Source organism: Convolutriloba macropyga, chromosome 1, assembly GCF_964194025.1.
Source record: "Convolutriloba macropyga chromosome 1, txConMacr16.3, whole genome shotgun sequence".
Lineage (NCBI taxonomy): Eukaryota > Metazoa > Xenacoelomorpha > Acoela > Convolutidae > Convolutriloba > Convolutriloba macropyga.
Genome location: NC_134468.1, coordinates 40076706 through 40095163, shown reverse-complemented (window position 1 = coordinate 40095163; position 18458 = coordinate 40076706). Strand labels below are relative to the sequence as shown.

At 36.6% G+C, this 18458-nt stretch overlaps 2 protein-coding genes across 2 annotated transcripts in view; one reads left to right on the top strand and one right to left on the bottom strand.

Moving 5' to 3' along the window:
• The window catches only part of LOC142338988 (uncharacterized), a 239736-nt gene extending 221781 nt beyond the window's left edge, over positions 1-17955 (bottom strand). The window contains exon 1 of the mRNA XM_075388638.1: positions 17761-17955. The gene's annotated coding sequence lies outside the window, so the exon portion shown is untranslated. The remainder of the gene's footprint in view (positions 1-17760) is intronic.
• The window catches only part of LOC142339056 (uncharacterized), a 187277-nt gene that overhangs the window by 62437 nt on the left and 106382 nt on the right, over positions 1-18458 (top strand). The window lies entirely within an intron of this gene.

The window sequence follows — 18458 nt, the reverse complement described above, 5'->3', positions numbered from 1 at the left end:
ATCCGAGAGCGGTCTGCTGACGCTAAGATGTGTCTACTTAAGGAAAAGCTGCAGGAAAAACCCGACAAGGATTCTTGAAGACCGCCATATAAAATGAGAAATCAATGTCTTACGGAACAGGAACCAGAAATAGCAAAACAGATAAAGCATCTTTTTGTTAACTGCCATTATATGAATATTCGCTCCCTAAGAATGAATGGGATGAAACTTTGAAAATATTTATTTATGATTGAAAATTGTTTTGCTATGTTTTTGTTGTTGATAATTATTCGGTAAAACGATCAATTTACAAATATCCATGATCAAACTTTTGGTTTCTTGAGAAAAAGCGAGGCAAATTTCTTCGAACTTCTTAAGTTTACGCAGGCTGTAAGACTTCTTAAAGTCAATTAGTACTTCATTTATTGTTGTTTCTGAACTATGCATTTGTTTAATTACTATCTCTGGCAATTTGTATGGCTACAGAAAAACTCAAACAACTTTTGCCGTTAAAAAAGCAGAAAAAATAAAAATTAGAAATAAATTCAAAAACAAAAACAGCAGATTTAAAGGAAAATCACACCAGACTAAAACAAACTACAGTGGATTCAAAAAATATCAAATGGCCGTATTAAAAAGCAGTTCAAAATGTTAATCAATCCTGCAGGTGTTTTTTTAGGTTTTTGGCTGAGCAAAAAAAGTAATCCTCAAAATGAGATTTCTACTTTCCTATATTTTCTTTATGAAAATATCCAATTTTATCCGCTTTGATATCTCAAAAACGTACACTTTCAGCAACACATGGCAACCGATTGAGAGTGCAGCCGTTACAACACGAGTTTCCCTAAGAAGTCCTTAAAATTTTGCAAATGGTTTTGAAATTTCATTAGAACAAAATTTACCCATTCGAAAAAAATTATCAACAGATTCTGTTCGCACAAAATTTTCTCTTTCTTTTCTCAACTCTAAGAGCATTTCAAAGATCTTTTATATGCACCTTAATGAAGATGCAGCTTTTTTCGGGAAAATGACTAAGAATCTTTTCTTTTGTACTTAGTTTCGGAAAAATTAACATTAATTGAAATTGAATTAGAATGTTTGCTTAGGATCTATCATGATAGAACTATAACGAGTTAACGAGCTCATTTTGACAAAAACTATGTCAAAATTTTTGAGCGACCCGTTCCGTCACTTTTTGGCCAAGCTCGAATTCATGTAACAGGTCGATTGACAATTTAACACAGTTGAAGAAAAATTTCCGCGTGTTCTTGTGTCTATGAGGACTAACTATTTTCCGAATATTTTTTTCAGAACAAAGTGGGTGGTTACTCATGGCTTTCGAAAAAGCTGTTGCAAATTTGAAGGCCGGAACACGGCAAATGGAAAAATTACGTGCAAAAAGTTTATTTCAAAATGTTTGACAACTCTAGCTATCTAGTTTTTTTTGAAAAACGTATCAACAGCTCTGACCTATCGATAATCAGCGCTTTTTAAAAACAGTTGACTAACTATGTTGAAGTCTTAAATCAGGATACGCTTCTTTCCCAAAGATTTTTTTCAAATTCATTTTTTTGATGTGTTGAACAATAAGTGCAAACGCAAATAACCGATGCTGATTGTTCACTTTAGAATTCTCTTCGAGATATACATTTTGAGCAAAAACTTTAATAGAGAATTTGTTCTCGAACAAGATAGGCAGTCTGTTGGCGTTCCAAGGTAGAGTAACAGTCATGAAGCGGTCCTTGATTATCAGATCTACCGTCAGCGGCTCCAGCTCACCATTTTAGGAAAATCGAAAACAGGCCAAAATTTTGATTCTAAAATATTGATTTATGCCCGTGGATTAATAGAGACCAATGGATGGGGGCATGTTATGCTGCTAAATATAGTATTTTGAATTCCTGTTCCCGTAAAATTAACATTGTTCCGACAATCGGATGCCCACAATAAAGTGGACATAGAACTCTCTATACGGTTCCTAATCCATAATTAGCTCATAAGCCCTCTTAGGTTTGTTGTTGGTCGTGTCATAATTAATCACCAGGGTTTCTTGTTACTGAGACCAGCAATTAATTAATTAATTAAACCATTAAAACAAACCTGGGTATGGCACAAGGGTAGATAGAAAATTGGGACTATAAATCTGAAGTAATTGGGGCTATTCTTACTGTTGCTTCAAATACAAGCTCGGTTAAGTCTTTAACAAAGATTTTAAGCTCAGTTACTCGTGCAAGAGACGGCCTGTGGGACTTGAATGAATCTCAACGGAGCTTATACCGAACGGTGTTAGGAAAATTGGCCGACAGGGCGTTTAGCCGACAAGGAAAAAATTAGAAATTTAGCCGACAGTTTATCATAATCGGTCAAAAAAGTCTCACTGGTCCATAATTCAGTGGTTCGGCGGACCATTATCTTTGGTGTGCGGTCAGGTAGCGCTCCATTCGGCCTCTCCGTGGCCGCAACCGCCCTGACGGGGCGTGGGGGGGTTGCGACCACGGATAGACCTTCGTTACGCTAGTTGACGGTATATTTATCAGCTTACGAAATAGTGATTTAATTTAAATCGGCCAATCACAGCTTGAGAATTAATTTTATCGCTCATTTTACTTAAATTATCGGCAAAATTTCTAAACTTTTGGTTGTCGGCTAAACGCCCTGTCGGCAAATACGGCGGCTACCCGAAGTAGCGTATGAATGTTCTCAAATCTGATTGGTCAAATCACCGTTTAAAATAATTGGCTACCTTGATTAAAATAATTCTCTTCACATCTGTAATAGAAATTGGCAAAACCCCGCGTTATTCAGTTATTTATTTTTTGTTTAAATCAACAAAAGTTTGCAAAAGCCTTCGATGGCTCCTAATCGAGTCATTTAATTACCATGAGAGCATCAGAACTCATATGATTGTTCATGCGCAACAACCGTAGCAAATTGCCGAGTGAGAAAGTGTGAGGGTTAAAACACGACATTTAAGTGCCATTATTCGTATAATTGATTGTTTACTTGTATACCTCAGTACCGAACATGGAACATTAAATTTATGACTTTTGGAATAACAGGTCTGCGAACAATGTAAAAAATATGGCTGTCAATATCTTGTACCAGGCTTGTAATGATGGAAACATATAGGGGTTGCTCAAGTTTTGCTCATATAGGGTGGACGTGTGTATGTGCTTGGGGTGTGTAATGATCAGCGTTTAGTGGGTGCAGCTATTTTCAGATCAAATAGATGAAACATGATTTCAGATACAAACACAGTCCCGGCTCCGCCATTTCATAAAGTAGTTATCCAAGAATAATTTATGACATACAATTCATGACGCATTTCCTGGTACGATCTTTGTTTAACCTGGAAAGAAATCATGCATCATACTTCTATGAATTTGAAGAAATCAGAAAAAATACTCGATTCAGTTTTTGAAAGAAAAACATTTGAGAAGGCTTAATGCATGCTTGACCCGTAAAGATTAGCACCGAGGTTTAGGTCCAGACCCAAATTGAGCTATGTGCAGAATTTCCAGACCATAATGACCTCTGATCAGACTTTCCAGACTGACATGTCCTCTGATCAGAACGAACCCAGACCTTGGTCCAGCCTGTAGAGCGCTTATGATCAGACTCTGTAATTTCTGTCTGGGAACACGGGTACATTCTAGTGGGTTTGATCATAGCTCAATTTGGGACTGGACCTAAACCTGGATAAGAATAAAAAATAATCTAGTACGACCACTAACAATTCTGTATGATGAGCAGGATAATGACAAAAAACCCACACAAATCTGATCACCGTCAATATTCTGGGTTAAAATGATGTCTTCAAAATCATATGTAACTGTGAATGAGAAAAAACAGCTCGAGATCAAGATTGGAAGTTGCAAGCTGTGAAGTGAAAAAAAACTGCCTTTAAACAAAATAGCTTTAAATGCACAATTGCAAAATGTTCTAGATCCTATTACTGATCCCAATTCAAACGCCCTTTTTGCATTATTATCTGGCCTATTAGCTAATCAAAAGGAACAAACTGTTAAGATGCGGAACGAGATCACTGATTTGAGAACCCCCATTACTTTACAAGAGAGATATTCTTAGAAAGATAGTTTAATTTTCGAAAAAATGTCAAATATAATTGATAATAATCAACCTCTAGAGCAAAATATGTGTGCCATTTTGCATGATTACTTGAGTTATTCGATATACACCCCGACTCCTTCAAGGCTTGCCATCCCTTGGGGAAAGGCAGAGATAATTTCCCATCAGCAATTATCATAAATTTATTTACTTTCACGATAAGAACAACATCTACAACAGAGGAAAGATGCTGGTTAGTGTTCCATCCGGGAGAATGCGAGGGCGGCAAGCACAGGCTGACAAAGAGATCAAAGAGAGGGCCGATTCCTATAAAATGGTAACTACAGCATGGAACTCACAGGTAAAAAATTTTGCTAAAAGTGATGAAGAGAAATTTGTAAGCATTCCTATCGATGATATTCGGACTTTGGATGATTTAAAAGATAAAACTGTAACGTATGAACGTAATCAACTGCGAGAAGCATCCAACAACCTCCCTCATAAGATCAAGACACCACGAACGAATGAAACTGTTTCAAACTACAACTACAACTATATTTCTATAACGAATAATGATGGAATTTTTTCTGCTAACCGATATTAGTCTACTGATGCTAAGATGTGTCTACTAATGGAAAAACTGCTGGAAAAAGCCGACAATGACTGTTGAAGCCCGCCACAAAAAATGAGAAGCCAATGTCTCACGGAACAAAAACCAGAAACAGCAAAAAAACTAAAGCATAACAAGAATTTTTTGTCGACTGGTTTTATAAGAATATTCGATCTTTAGCCAAAAATTTTGAGGAACTTGAATTACTTAAGTCCAGCTTAGAGTCACTTCCAGATATACTATGATTGATTGAAACATGGCTTACTGTGGAAACTCAAACAACAATTTCACCTAACCATTATAGGCTGGTATCTTCCAAAAGGAGACTTTGCATTTGTGGTGGAGTTGCCATATTTGCAAAAACAGGAGTTGTTGTAGGAAAAGTTTTCGAAATGAAGGATTATGAGGCAGTTGGAAATGAATTAAAAGCAAAATCATTGAAGTCTTTTGGTTTTATATACCGCCATTAACATCTAAAACATGTTTTATTGATTTTCTTTATCAATTCATTGTATCAAAGAACTTAACTAAAAAAGTGTTTTCAATTTTGGAGATTTAAACATTGAAATTTCAACATCTAACCCGTGTAATAGCAAGTATTTAGAAGCCATCGTCTCAAATAATTTTCGTATTTTGAATAGAGATCCTACCAGGTCTTCCAATCATTCTGATAGTTGCATTGATCATGTAATAACGAAAGCTACTTATTATAGTGATCATCTAGTAAAACTCAAAGAAGCCATTAGTGATCATTATCCTAAACTAACATGCCTGGGCTACCCCAAAGCACCTGATACTTCTATTACGATCAGGGATTATAGCAGCTTGAAGAATGCAACGCTTTTGAATCCATTTTATAATTACTTGTGCAAGGAAATTGCGAAACTTGAACAATTTCAAATTGATTCTTATGATTGTCTTTTTTAAATTATTTTATGAGCACTGTTTCAAAAAGTTTTAATGAATATTTTCCGCTTAAGGTAGTCAAACAGAAAACATAACAAAAGTGGTCACCGATTTATGTGAAGAATCTCATCACCAAGCGAAATGCGGCTCGCTTAAAGTGGTGAAATACAATAAATGAATTGGACCTAAAAAACTTTCATAGACTACGGAACAAAATAGAAGGTGAGGTAAGGCTTAGTAAAAAATATTATAACAGTTCATTATTTCAGTCAAGCATAGGTGACTCAAAGCGTATCTGTGAAACAATAAATAGATTTAATAATAACGCGGAGCGGAGTGGAGCTCAATAGTCTCAATCATGGTGAAGCATCGGTTTCTGAAACATCTAGCGTAAATAATATTTTCAACGACTTCTTTGTTAACGTTGGGATGAAATTAGCTGAGTCACAACCAACTATTGACTTTATCTTCGATGGTTCAGTTAATAACGACAAATCTATTTTTTTTAATGGAACTAATGAAATGGAGATTAAGATGGTTATCAATGAGTTACGAAATAAGAGGTCAGCAGGATCAGATGATATATCCAATTTCCTAATTAAGTTAACCCAAAAACCTTTGACACCGTTTTTTACAACTTTCATCAATAGATCAATCACTCAATCTAGTTTTCAAGATATACTGAAAATTGCAGTTGTTCGCCATTACACAAAACGAGAAGTAAGATAGATGTGAATAGTTACCAACCAATCCCTCAACTATCTTGTGTTAAAAAGATTCTTGAAAACGTTTTTCACATAAGGGTTTATAGCTTTCTGGAAAAATTTACTTTGTTGTATAAACAGCAGTTTGGTTTTCGAAGTAAAGTTTGTAAAATGGATGACTATGTGAGTGTTATCGAAGATATTCGCTTAAGTCTTAATAACAAGAATAAATGTGCTGGATTTTTCGTGAATCTTAGAAAGGCTTTTGATGCTGTGAATCATCAAAAACTTCTAAAAATATTAGAAAAGGTTTGAATGAGAGGGGTTTTAACCAACAGAAGACAAGTTGTTAAAAGTTGTATTAGAATATCAGATCAACGTGGAATTAAATGTGGAGTTCCTCAAACTTCGGTATTGGGACAGCTGTTATTTATTATTCACAAAAATCATTTTCACTTCTATTGCCAAGGAGCCGAAACAATTATGTCTGCTCATGATAGAGCGCTACTATTTGAAGGTAAAGATCTATCAATCAGCACTGTTGAATCATCACTTATATAATTAGTAAGTTGGCTGTCGCATAGCAAGGTTTTATTAAACATTGACAAAGCCATTTCACAGATTTTCACTAGAAATTTCTTGATAATACATTACACAAAATTTGTGGTTTTACGAGGGAACTAAGATGAAAATATTTAGGCATTATTTTATATAGGAATTTGGACTATAAAGACCATGCAAGCAAAATAAGGGTCAGGATTATAAGATTCACTGGAATTATAGCCAGATTGTGTCACTACTGTCCGAAGAAAGTTCTGCTTATGTTCAATCAAAGTTATGTTCGGTCAGATATTGAATACAGCATATTAGTTTATGGTTGCTCCAGCTATAGTATCCTGAATCCTATACCAGTTTTACAGAAGAAAATAATTAGGCTATTGTTTATTGGCAGTGAAACAAAAGACCTTTTTTATAATAATTAGATTTTAACTGCGCATCAACTATATATTAAAAATCTTCTTTCTCTTGCTATGAAAGCATGAAATAATCCCAATAAAAACAAAACCTAGAACAGCATGATTAACAATAATAAATTAACTGGGTACTCGACGAGGATGATAAGGAATAGGTTTCAAGTATCGCCCAGTAAAACTAAGAGAACGGACAAATAACTTAGCTTAAGACTTCCTAAATTACTAAAGTATCTTTCTTAAAATGACTTTTTACCGCCTAATTTTAGGAGTTTTTCAGTATTACAAATAAAAAAAAATATGTGCAAAAATCAACCCCAGTTTTCATTAAAAAATTTATTCTTTAGTAAAAGCAGTTTTTGGTTGCTAGATTTTGCTCCTGGGCGTTACTTGTGTTGGAGCTGAGCTCGCTAAGCTTGCGTAGGCGGGAAAATAGAAACAAAAAACTTTCTGTTGTCCTAGTCATTTAATATTTATAGTTATAGTTCTAGTTACAGTTTGTCACGTGATAAAAAAAGAAAAGGGAGAAATAACAAAAAAGCAACACACAGAACTCAACGTAGCAGCCGCAGAAAACGGCTGAAAGTATAAATCAGCAAAATATTGCAATACAAATTGTGTTGAGCAGTAAATAACGTGTTACTGTGTCTTGAACTAGAAATATTCCTGAGCAGTAAATTGTTACTGTATCTTGTATTCAAAATATTATTCTTGAGCAGTATATTCTGTTACTGCGTCCTGTATCAACGAATTATTGGAGCTGAAATTCAACTGTTACAACCCCAACTTCTGGCATTTTCAACTTGTGGGTACAAACGGCAAAAGCCAGCTTAAGTTTAAATTTAAATATTTTTGCACAAACAGGTCTTAGACATATATCTTTGTCTTCGATTTGTTTTTTCTATCGGATTGAACTGGTATACATAAAGAGATCCCGTATTGTATGATCTGTAGCAATCCAGTTCAAATTGATAGTTGAAAAAACTAAGATTAGCCAAAAGTTACGAACTGAATTTGTAATGCAACGGTAAGAACATAGCGGATATACAGTTAGAAAAGCGAACTGCAAAAACAAAATATCCGGACTGATTTTGAACTGCTAAAACGAACTGGGCGGTGTAAAGCTTTCCTTGTCAATTGTGGGAGAGCAGCCGTTACATTTGGTCCGCGGACCCGGACAGTGGAATAAACTGCTGTCCAACCCAACAGTCGAAGTGACGAAGTCATCGACGAACGAGAACAAAACCCAGCGAGCAATTCAACAACGCAAAGCCAGTTAGGCAAAGCAAATAGCAACGTTGAAAAGCAAAACTTAATTAAAGCAAACAAACAAAGGAGCTGTAGAGATTCAAGCTGCAGTCCCAAAGTACACAAGAAGGGACTCCGTAACAGAGTCAAAGCCTTTTGGATAGACAGATCAGCATCTTGCGAAACAACTGGTTAGAGAAACAGAGAGAAGGTTTTGAGCTCATTAAGAATCGAGATCGACCAAGCAAGCTCACGACTCTTTATCAGCAGATAGTGCAATTGGACGACAGCGTTCAAAAACTCGTGAATAACAAAGCTGAGACTCTCCGAGACCCAGATATTTCTTTAAAACGCAAAGTCGAGACAGAAAAATACTTTCAATATTTGAACGCAGAGTGGCTACCGTATATCCACGGACAGAAATACATGTCAAGCCAGCAAAGCCAGTCAACTCTTCATGCCATTGAAGAGCAACCGCCTGCGATATTTTGCATCAGATAGAACAAAACGTTGGAATTCCAGAGTTTCACCAAAACCATGATAACACAAGCAATGCAACAACGAATACGGTTACAAGAATCAACCAGAATACAGTAAAGGTTTCGGAAACATCTTCAGTGAAACGTCGGGTTGAAAAACGAATGAAGGAATTTGAAATTGAATTCGAAAGTTGCAAATCGAACGAGCACAGTTTGCGCAAAAGAGGTTGGAGCTAGAAATGCAAATGAAAGAACTAGAGATGCAACATCAGCTTCAGGAAAAAGAGCGAGATCTAGAGCGCCAATTGCAAAGATTAGCATTGGAGAAAGATGACTTACGTTCTCAATCGACTAAGGCGCGTGACCAGTCACCTTTCAATTGGACCCCAAAAGGGCGAGATGTTTCGGAGTTGGCGATTTCGATGAACGACACGCGAACACCAATTTGAACAAGAGCTCGCTTCGACGTCAGCCCAGAAGGGAATAAGCATAGGCATTACCCATGGTACCCAAACTCTCGCGAACGCTCAGCAAGTGTTGAGGAGCGGGATGTATCCCCGGTAGCTGGAAGGCACTACAACACTGGACATTAAAGCAGTAGTTTACCAAAATTGAGGTTGAGCAATTTTGACGGAAACCCGCTGGAGTGGCCTAAGTGGTCTAGCATGCTCATAGAAACAGTAGATAAATGCATGATTCCCGACTGAGAGAAAATGAGCCGTTTGAAGACTCTGCTAACAGGCAAAGCAAAATCTGCAATCTCGTGAATGGGCTATTCTGGACAGTTTTATAGTGCTGCCTGGAACAATTTAGAAAGAAAATTAGGAAGACCGCATGTAATTATAGATGCGCAGCTTGAGAGCCTACGAAAAGCTAATCAAATGAAACCTCATGATTCAACCAGCCTGATTAATTTTTCTGTTATTGTATCTAACTTCGTGAACATGCTCAAAGAGTACAAACATGTTGGTGATTTGCAATCAAGTTGGACATTGTACCTGGCAGTTGATAAGCTACCACAGGTTCTTAAAGAAAAATGGCGGTTCTACGTCGATGACAAAGACGAGGACTGGCCTGATCTAATCATGTTAGAAAAATGGCTATCACAAATGGCATTCGTGCACGAAGGGTTCTCAGCGTTTAAGGGGGGACGCAAAGAAGAAAACCAACGCAACACAAATAGAGATAAACGATTCTCGAAGGCATCGAACTTCAGTGCAAGTTCAAACCTGCAAGAAACCAAGCAAACGCAAAGCGATCACTGTCAATTAGCCGATGGCACTCATAAAAATTGGAACTGTCCGCCATTCAAAAACATGAGTGTGAATGATCGATACGTTGCAGTGAGGAAAGAGCGCTTATGTTATGGATGTCTGGGAAAAGGACATGCAATCAAAGATTGCAAAGTCAAAGTGTGCGATATGAACGGATGTTCCAAAAGGCACAATCGATTGCTACACTCAGAAAACCAAATGGATGATGGCAATCAACGTAAGTGCAGCAACAATAAATCAAAGTAACAAAATTACCAGCTTTCTTCAGATAGTTCCAGTATCAATACAGAGCGGTCGCAACCGACTTAATACTTATGCTTTCCTTGATAGTGGATCAACCGTAACTTTCATCGATCAAATCGTTCAGGAGAAGTTGCAAGCTGCAGGCACCGATGTAACGCTCAAAATAGCTGGCATACATGGAACAAGAGATCTGAAGACAGAAAACGTTCCGCTAAAAATAAAGGGACTGCATTAAAGGTGCATTCGCTTGAGGCGTTTGTACACCCGTCAATTTCATTGGGAGACACAAACTAGGATTACAATAAATTGAAACAAATGTTCAACCATTTGAGTGTACTTCCCAACAGAAGCTTTAATTTGATGGAAGTTGTCATCATTTTAGGTCAAGATGCGTATAAACCCCAAGGAGCATCAGACTACAAGATTGGAACACAAAGTGAACCTTTCGCTGTCCTAACAGAATTAGGATGGGTAGTTAGTGGACCCATGAAAAGTAACAGGAGACAAAATGTTTGTCATTTCGCCAGCACAGAAGATTTGAAAATGGCAGAAACAATTCAGTCATGGTGGGACATAGAAACCTATGCTTCCAAAATAAACGTCGTCAGTCCAGGAACAAACTGCAAGCACAAAAGATGCTTGAGAGTGCGACAAACATTACAGGCGAGCGGTATGAAGTGGGAATGCTGTGGAGTGAACCAGAGCCGAACCTACCAAACAACTATGGCTCAGCCTTGGGTCAGCTTCACTCATTGGAGCGAAGGCTACAAAGGGACCCAAATCTTAAAAGTTCATATCAGCAGTCAATAGATGCAGATGTTGAGAAAGGATTCGTGAAAATATTGAACGAATCAGAAATCAAGGGCACTTTTTGGAAAGAATGGTATTTGCCACACCATCCAGTCCTAAACCCGTACAAACCCGGTAAAGTCCACCGCGTTTGCAACGCTGCATCAAAGTATAAAGAAGTATGCCTGAACGATAAACTACTGGTCGGACCCGATTTACTACACGGGTGAGTTGGAACAATTTTCAGATTTCGCGAAGGACCAATAGCCCTGACAGCTGATATCGAATCAATGTTTCTACAAGTGCAGGTTCCTGAACAAGACAGGAGCGCCCTGAGATTTTTATGGAGACCAAAAGTTAATGATCCGGTGCAATTATACGAACACCAGCGCCACGTTTTTGGAGCAAAGAGTTCACCAACGTGCGCGAACTATGCTCTCAAACGAGTCGGCATTGATAATGAGGATGAATTCCCTATTGCGGCAAAAACAATCCACAACTTCTACATGGACGATTTAATCAAATCAGTAGAAACAGCCGAAGAAGGTATCAAGGTGTTCAATTAGCTACAACCACTTCTCTCGAAACATGGATGTGAATTGAAGAAATGGATTAGCAACAATGATGAACTGAACGCATTGATACCTGAAGGCTTAAAATCATTCAGCAATACCAAGCAAGTTGATGTTGAACCACATGCACAGGGATCATCTGTACTTGGACTGCAAGGGAACGTTACTGACGATAGTCTTCAGGTCAGCAGAGGTACCAACAAAGAAGTCGAGCCAAGATCTGGACGAAGAATGGGCAACATTGGGACAACAAAGTCGAGCCCGGCGAAGAAGCAGAATTCCTGAAATGGAAAGAACAGCTTCCTATTGTAGCCGAAACAAGCATTGACAGAAGATACTTCAATACTTTGGAGAACAAAATTGAACTTCATGTGTTTGCTAACGCATTTGAGGACACGATGTGTGCAGTGGCCTAATTGCGTTCGCAACCAAAGGAATATTCATCCGGCTTAGCATTTGTAAATGGAAAATGCAGAATCGCGCCGATGAGACATCTTTCAATACCACGCTTGGAATTGCAAGCAGCGGTGATGGCAGTCAGATTGAAAGAACAAATTGTCAAAGTACACGAGATGAAGATACACAGTTACAGTTTCTTTTCGGACTCAACTACAGTACTGCAATGGATACACAGCTCTCACCGCAAACAATAAGTGTTTGTGGCCAACCGTGTGGCTGAGATACTGGATACAACTGATGTTTCACAGTGCAAACATGTGAGCGGAATCAACAACCCAGCAGACATTGGCACCAGAGCCATTATTGTTGATGAACTCAAGAGAAGCGAGTGGCTTACTGGGCCGGCCTGGTTGAAGCAACCAGAAAGCGAGGGGCCTGAGCAAATCAACCCTGCCTTTGCTGCAGATAAAGAGAACATACCCACGTCAATCTTCATAAGGCAGGCCTAAGAAAAGAAACCAATTGTTCAGTGGGGACGATTCAACATATTCGATAGACTTGTAAATACAATGGTATACGTACAGCGAGCATTGAGGAAAAAGAAACCAGCAACAAAGATGATTGGCATTGAAGAGAATGAAGATGCAAAGGCAACTATCTTCAGATTATTACAGAGAGAACAATTCGCTGAACAGATGAAATCTCTAAAAGCTGAAAAGGAAATCCCAAAAGGTAGCAAAATTTTAGAGTTTTCACCTTTAATTGACCAAAAGGGACTTATTCGCGCCAAATGCAGAATAGGAAAAAGTCAATTGCACTTCAACGCAAAGCATCCAATATTGTTACATTGGAAACGCCATGTGGAATTATTCTTTCGTAACGAGCACAAGAACAATTCCCATGAAGCACGTAAACCCATAAAAATGATCAGTGACAACAGGACAAACATCGTTGGAGCAGACTCGGAGTTCAAAGAGTATGTCGCAGCATGGAACAAAGAAAGAATTGAAGAACATTTGGTTCAACAAGGAATCAGATGGAAGTTCAACCCGCCTGCCGCACCTCACTTTAGAAGAGTGTGGGAAAGACTGGTCAGAAGTTGCTAGAAAACAATGTACGCAGTGTTGGGGAACCGATCAATTAAGGAAGATGTTCTTTCAGCAACAATGTGTCTTGTTGAGCAGACGTTGAATGCAAAACCCTTGACACCAGTCAGTTTGGATTTAAATGATTTGAATCTATTACTCCAAACCCCTTCCTGCTTGGCAACAAAAATGTTTGTTTACCATACCTACCATGCGCAGAAGAGTTTGTTAATCATAGAAAGCTCTTCCGACAAACACAAGCGTACTCCGATCTCATCTGGGAGAGGCCTGTGGTGAAGCTCACTCCAGTACTATCAATGAACGAAGATGTTTTCACGAAGGAAAACAGGGCCGGCGATGTTGGAGCTGAGCTCGCTAAGCTTGCGTAGGCGGGACAATAGAAACAAAACACTCTGTTGTCCTAATCATTTAGTAGTTATAATTATAGTTCTAGTTACAGTTTGTCACGTGATAAAAAAGAGAAAAGGGGGAAATAACAACGTAGCAGCCGCAGAAAACGGTTGAAATTATAAATCAGCAAAATATTGCAAAAAATTGTCTTAAGCAGTAAATAACGTGTTACTGTGTCGAACTAGAAATATTCCTGAGCAGTAAATTGTTACTGTGTCTTGTACTCAAAATATTATTCATGAGCAGAAAATTCTGTTATTGTGTCTTGTATCAACGAATTATCGGAGCTGAAATTCAACTGTTACAACCCCAACTTCTGGTATTCTCAACTTGTGAGTACAAACAGCAAAAGCCAAATTAAGTTTAAATTTAAATATTTTTGCACAAACAGGTCTTAGACATAAATCTTTGTCTTCGATTCGTTTTTCCTATCGGATTGAACTGGTATACATAAAGAGATCCCGTATTGTGTGATCTGTAGCAATCCAGTTCAAATTGATAGTTGAAAAAACTAAGATTAGCCAATAGTTACGAACTGAATTTGTAATGCTACGGTAAGAACATAGCGGATATATAGTTACAAAAGCGAACTGCAAAAACAAAATATCTGGACAGATTTTGAACCGCTAAAACGAACTGGGCGGTGTAAATCTTTTCTTGTCAATTGTGGGAGAGCAGCCGTTACAACTTGTAAGGCTCTTGAGAGCCTATATTGTGTCCATTGTATGTTAACATCAATGACAAAAATAAAGCTTATCTTATCTTAGCTTATACCTTCTTAGACAACAGATAGAAGAAAGACCAGCCAGATAAGAAAACCATCGCGGCTTGTTAAAAGCAAAAAATTAAGAAAAATCGTCAAAATTTTTTTATAAAAACAAAAATTTAATGAAGCTTAATTATGGAGCTTAATTAGAGCAAAATGTAGGTTTTGAGGAACCCGTGAAAAATCATATCTCAGCCCTCAGCTCTGAGCTTAAACTGCTTCAAGTTAACAGATATACACACTCGCATTTAGAAAGATTCACACAATTGATTCTATTCACAATTCATGAGCACACGAGGACCATCTGTTGAAAATTTTTGTTGAAAAAAACAAATCGGCGAGTATAAAGAAACAAAGAAAATGCCGCCATTGAGAACTCTTTTGAGAAACGAAAATTTATTTTAGAAGTAATTCAACTGTAATTTCGCCATTTTTTGTCCTTGTAGGTAGTGTTATAGAGCACGTTCAAAACTAGAAGTATGTATGTGACCTTATTTCACATTCAATAAAAATGCTAACAAAACCCGAATTCTTTTGTTATAAATATAACATACCCCGGTTACCATTTAGTTCGTCGAAAGTCGGAAAGCAAAGCTAGACAAGTTGGTTATACTTATTGATTGGTTGTACAACTCACAAGAAACGTGAAAATCAGAGCAACCACATTAGGATCAAATCAGCCATTTAAAAATAGAAAAAAAACAAAAAGGATGGGCAAGACAGAAAAAAAGGTCTCTCCTATTCGTTAATTCGTACTCTCCTAATGGAATGAAATTTCAGCATCTGCCATTGATTAATTTACAACCTTATATTTACACCTTCTTTTAATAAATGGATAGTGGTCCCCTTAATATCAAGCTACACGAAACATTATTGCTGTAAAAACGATAATTAGTTTATTCAAACATTGCTTAATCATTGGCAATAAAAATACCTAACAGATTTTGCATCTCAGAAATGCACAAGGTTAACAAGAAAACACAGTAAAAAATCATCTTCTAAGATTAAAAACGTTTGAAAACAGCTCAGATCAAAATTTTCAAAACTTAGATATGCTTAAAGAATAGTAAAGTTGCAGCTATTTAAATGCAGATACAAATTACAGAAAAAAACCATGAAGATAAATATAGTTATAATTTTGAAAAAAAATGGTAAAAAATACACTAACAAATCGAAAAATCTATAAATTTTTGTTCAATTTTTGCGGTCCACTTTTAGCGAGTCAATCGAATTGTCAGAAATTTCATTTTATTATTAAACTCCGCCTTAATCCGCAAGAAAGCATTAAAAAGGGGCAAAGAAGTTGAGGGGTCAAATATAGCAAAATTAAACCTGAATATCATTCGATAAAAAAGATTTAAGTATTGTTTTGAAGATCCTCAAATTTTTATTTCCGAAAAAGATTCAAGCTTGGATTGATAAAGCCAAAAACGAAAGAAATAAAGGAAAAATTTTGTATTTTGTTCAACGGAAGCAAATACAGAAAACTTTATAGAAAGCCTTTGTCGCCCAACTTGTGGAAATCAACAATTTATAGCTCAAGTTATCACGCGACAAAACAAAGGGAGCGGAAAGCCACGGTCTTGGATTCTTTGTGGCACAATGTAACTGACCTAGATTTTCATTCAGAGTCATAGAATATGAGAAAACGATTAATTCGGTTTTCTACAGTTTAAAAAGATTTTCTAAGTTTTTGAAAGAAATAAAGAGGTTTTCTACAAAGTTTTCTACGTTTTTGAGGTAGAAAACCTCGTAGAAAGAGGTTTTCTACGTTTTTAACGTCAAAGTCATTACAATACGTTACTATACGCAGAACACGAGAAACAAAATTCTAAATATCACAAAAGGCAAAAACTAAGCAATTCACATCGTGTTTGGAAACAAACAGTGTCTGCGCATAAAAAGTACTAGCTACAGACTACAAAAAATAACTCGAACAATTTTTTGCAAAAGACGGCCTGTGAAATCTTTTATTATTGAGACTCTGGGACAAGACAGCAAACGGAAAAAAACAAATGCAAACCGAATAGGAAAAAGTTTTTGTTTTGAAACAGTAGCAAATTTGAAAAAAAAACAACCGAAGAACTGAAAATAGGCTCACATTATACTGTAAAACGGTTTATTTTGGACTGAAAAACAATAATGGTTGACGATAAAAAACAACAAAAAATCAGGCAAAACTCGAAAAGTTACAGATATACATGATTAAGAAGACATTGTCAAAGTTGAAAAGTCATTAGCTTGCAACTGCAAACATCAATTGGCTTCAGCTACGCTTCAATAAAAATCCAATGGAACATGGTACTCAAAAAGTCAGAAACATTTGATCAGAAAACGTAGTGATAAAGCCATGAAACCAAAGGAAATTAACTGAAAACATTAGATTTTATGGTTCATTCTTACAACGGGGCCCGTCTAAAAAGCATTTAAAAAAGGACAAAATAGTCGAAGTATCAAATAAAGAAAATAAACCTGAATTTTGACTTAAAAAGTTATAAGTGTTGTTTTAAAAGATTATCAAATATTTATTACCAAAAAATTCAAGCTCCCATTCAAAAGACTCAAACGCTATGAACCGTACATAAAAATTAGAAATAAATTTGAAAAAAAAACAAAATATGTTGATAAAATATATAGCAAAAAATAAAAATCTTTGTTTACATTTCTTTGAGAGACCAAAAAAAAAATGATAAACGAATCGTTGTGTTTGTTCGAAAAATAATTTTTACACCCAGAAACTAAGAGAAACAATAATGGTTGTCGATAAAAACAACGATGGTTGACGAAAACCGATGCGATATTATATTTTAATGCTATATGACTGGATCTACGAAGGGAATACGCAGCCTTTTATTTTTCGAAACGGCGAATTGACCTAAAATTGTAGTCACCTGCATTAAAAAGATACTATTGTTTCAACTTCGATTTTATAATTCAATTTATTATCTACAATTGACCTAACTGTCTTGAGTAACCAAGTAGATTGGATTTTAAATTTCCCATTAGTTTAGTGGATACGTAAGTTAGATCCAAATTTTTATAAAAATATCACATATCTACTATATAAGTAAGGATACGTATAAGCCTGAGCTCAATCGTAATTTATATTATTTCAGTTGTTAAAGATTTCAGAAAGTTGAAAATAGAATCGGATACGGAATTGCAAATCTATGCCCTCTTGTTCACATGCAGAAGAATGACGCCTCTATAATGGATTTCATTAAAATTTCTGTGGTCGCAATGCGAAGGTTCGTACCTGTGCACACCACGGGCGCTCTGTATCCTTTACCTCTGTCAATGAGTGAACGTTAAATGCTGAAGAGTTGGTAACAAATAATTAAACGAACTTAGTTCTAATCACTGAGTGAGCAGAATTGATCTGGTATGAGCTAGTGAAAGTGAGCCTGAATTAAACGAGAAACCAGCAGGACACAGGAATTAAACGTTGTATCAAAGGAACCAAGAGATATTTGAAGAGACGTATAAACATTGTGAAATGAATCGGCTCCAGTTTACTTACACTTAAACATGGATCACTTTAGGAATAAAGGCTAGACGTTTGAGTAAATAGACTTTGCAGTTTCAGTTATTGTTCCGATTAGAGTCCATCCTGGCCCACTGTTTGTTCAAGTTGTTAAGATTGAAGCCTGATTAGCTCTAAATCAAGCCTCTAGCTCTCTGAGTACTTTTGTTACGTAACTAGTATGTTTGTTGTGAAATAACTAACCCGCTGCAGTTTGCTATACCCTCGGTGATTCATAACTGATGCATTGATAAAACTTCAACTTTGGATGATTGATTAGGCAAAATTGTTGAACCAAATTTGTTCTATTTTTGCAACCAAACTCATGAATGCTAATCAGGTCAAAAGTTAAACTAAAAGGATACAGACGTTTCTCATTATTTTTTTCTCGAATATCACACATTTGTCACGAATTCTGTCTAAGAGTAGAA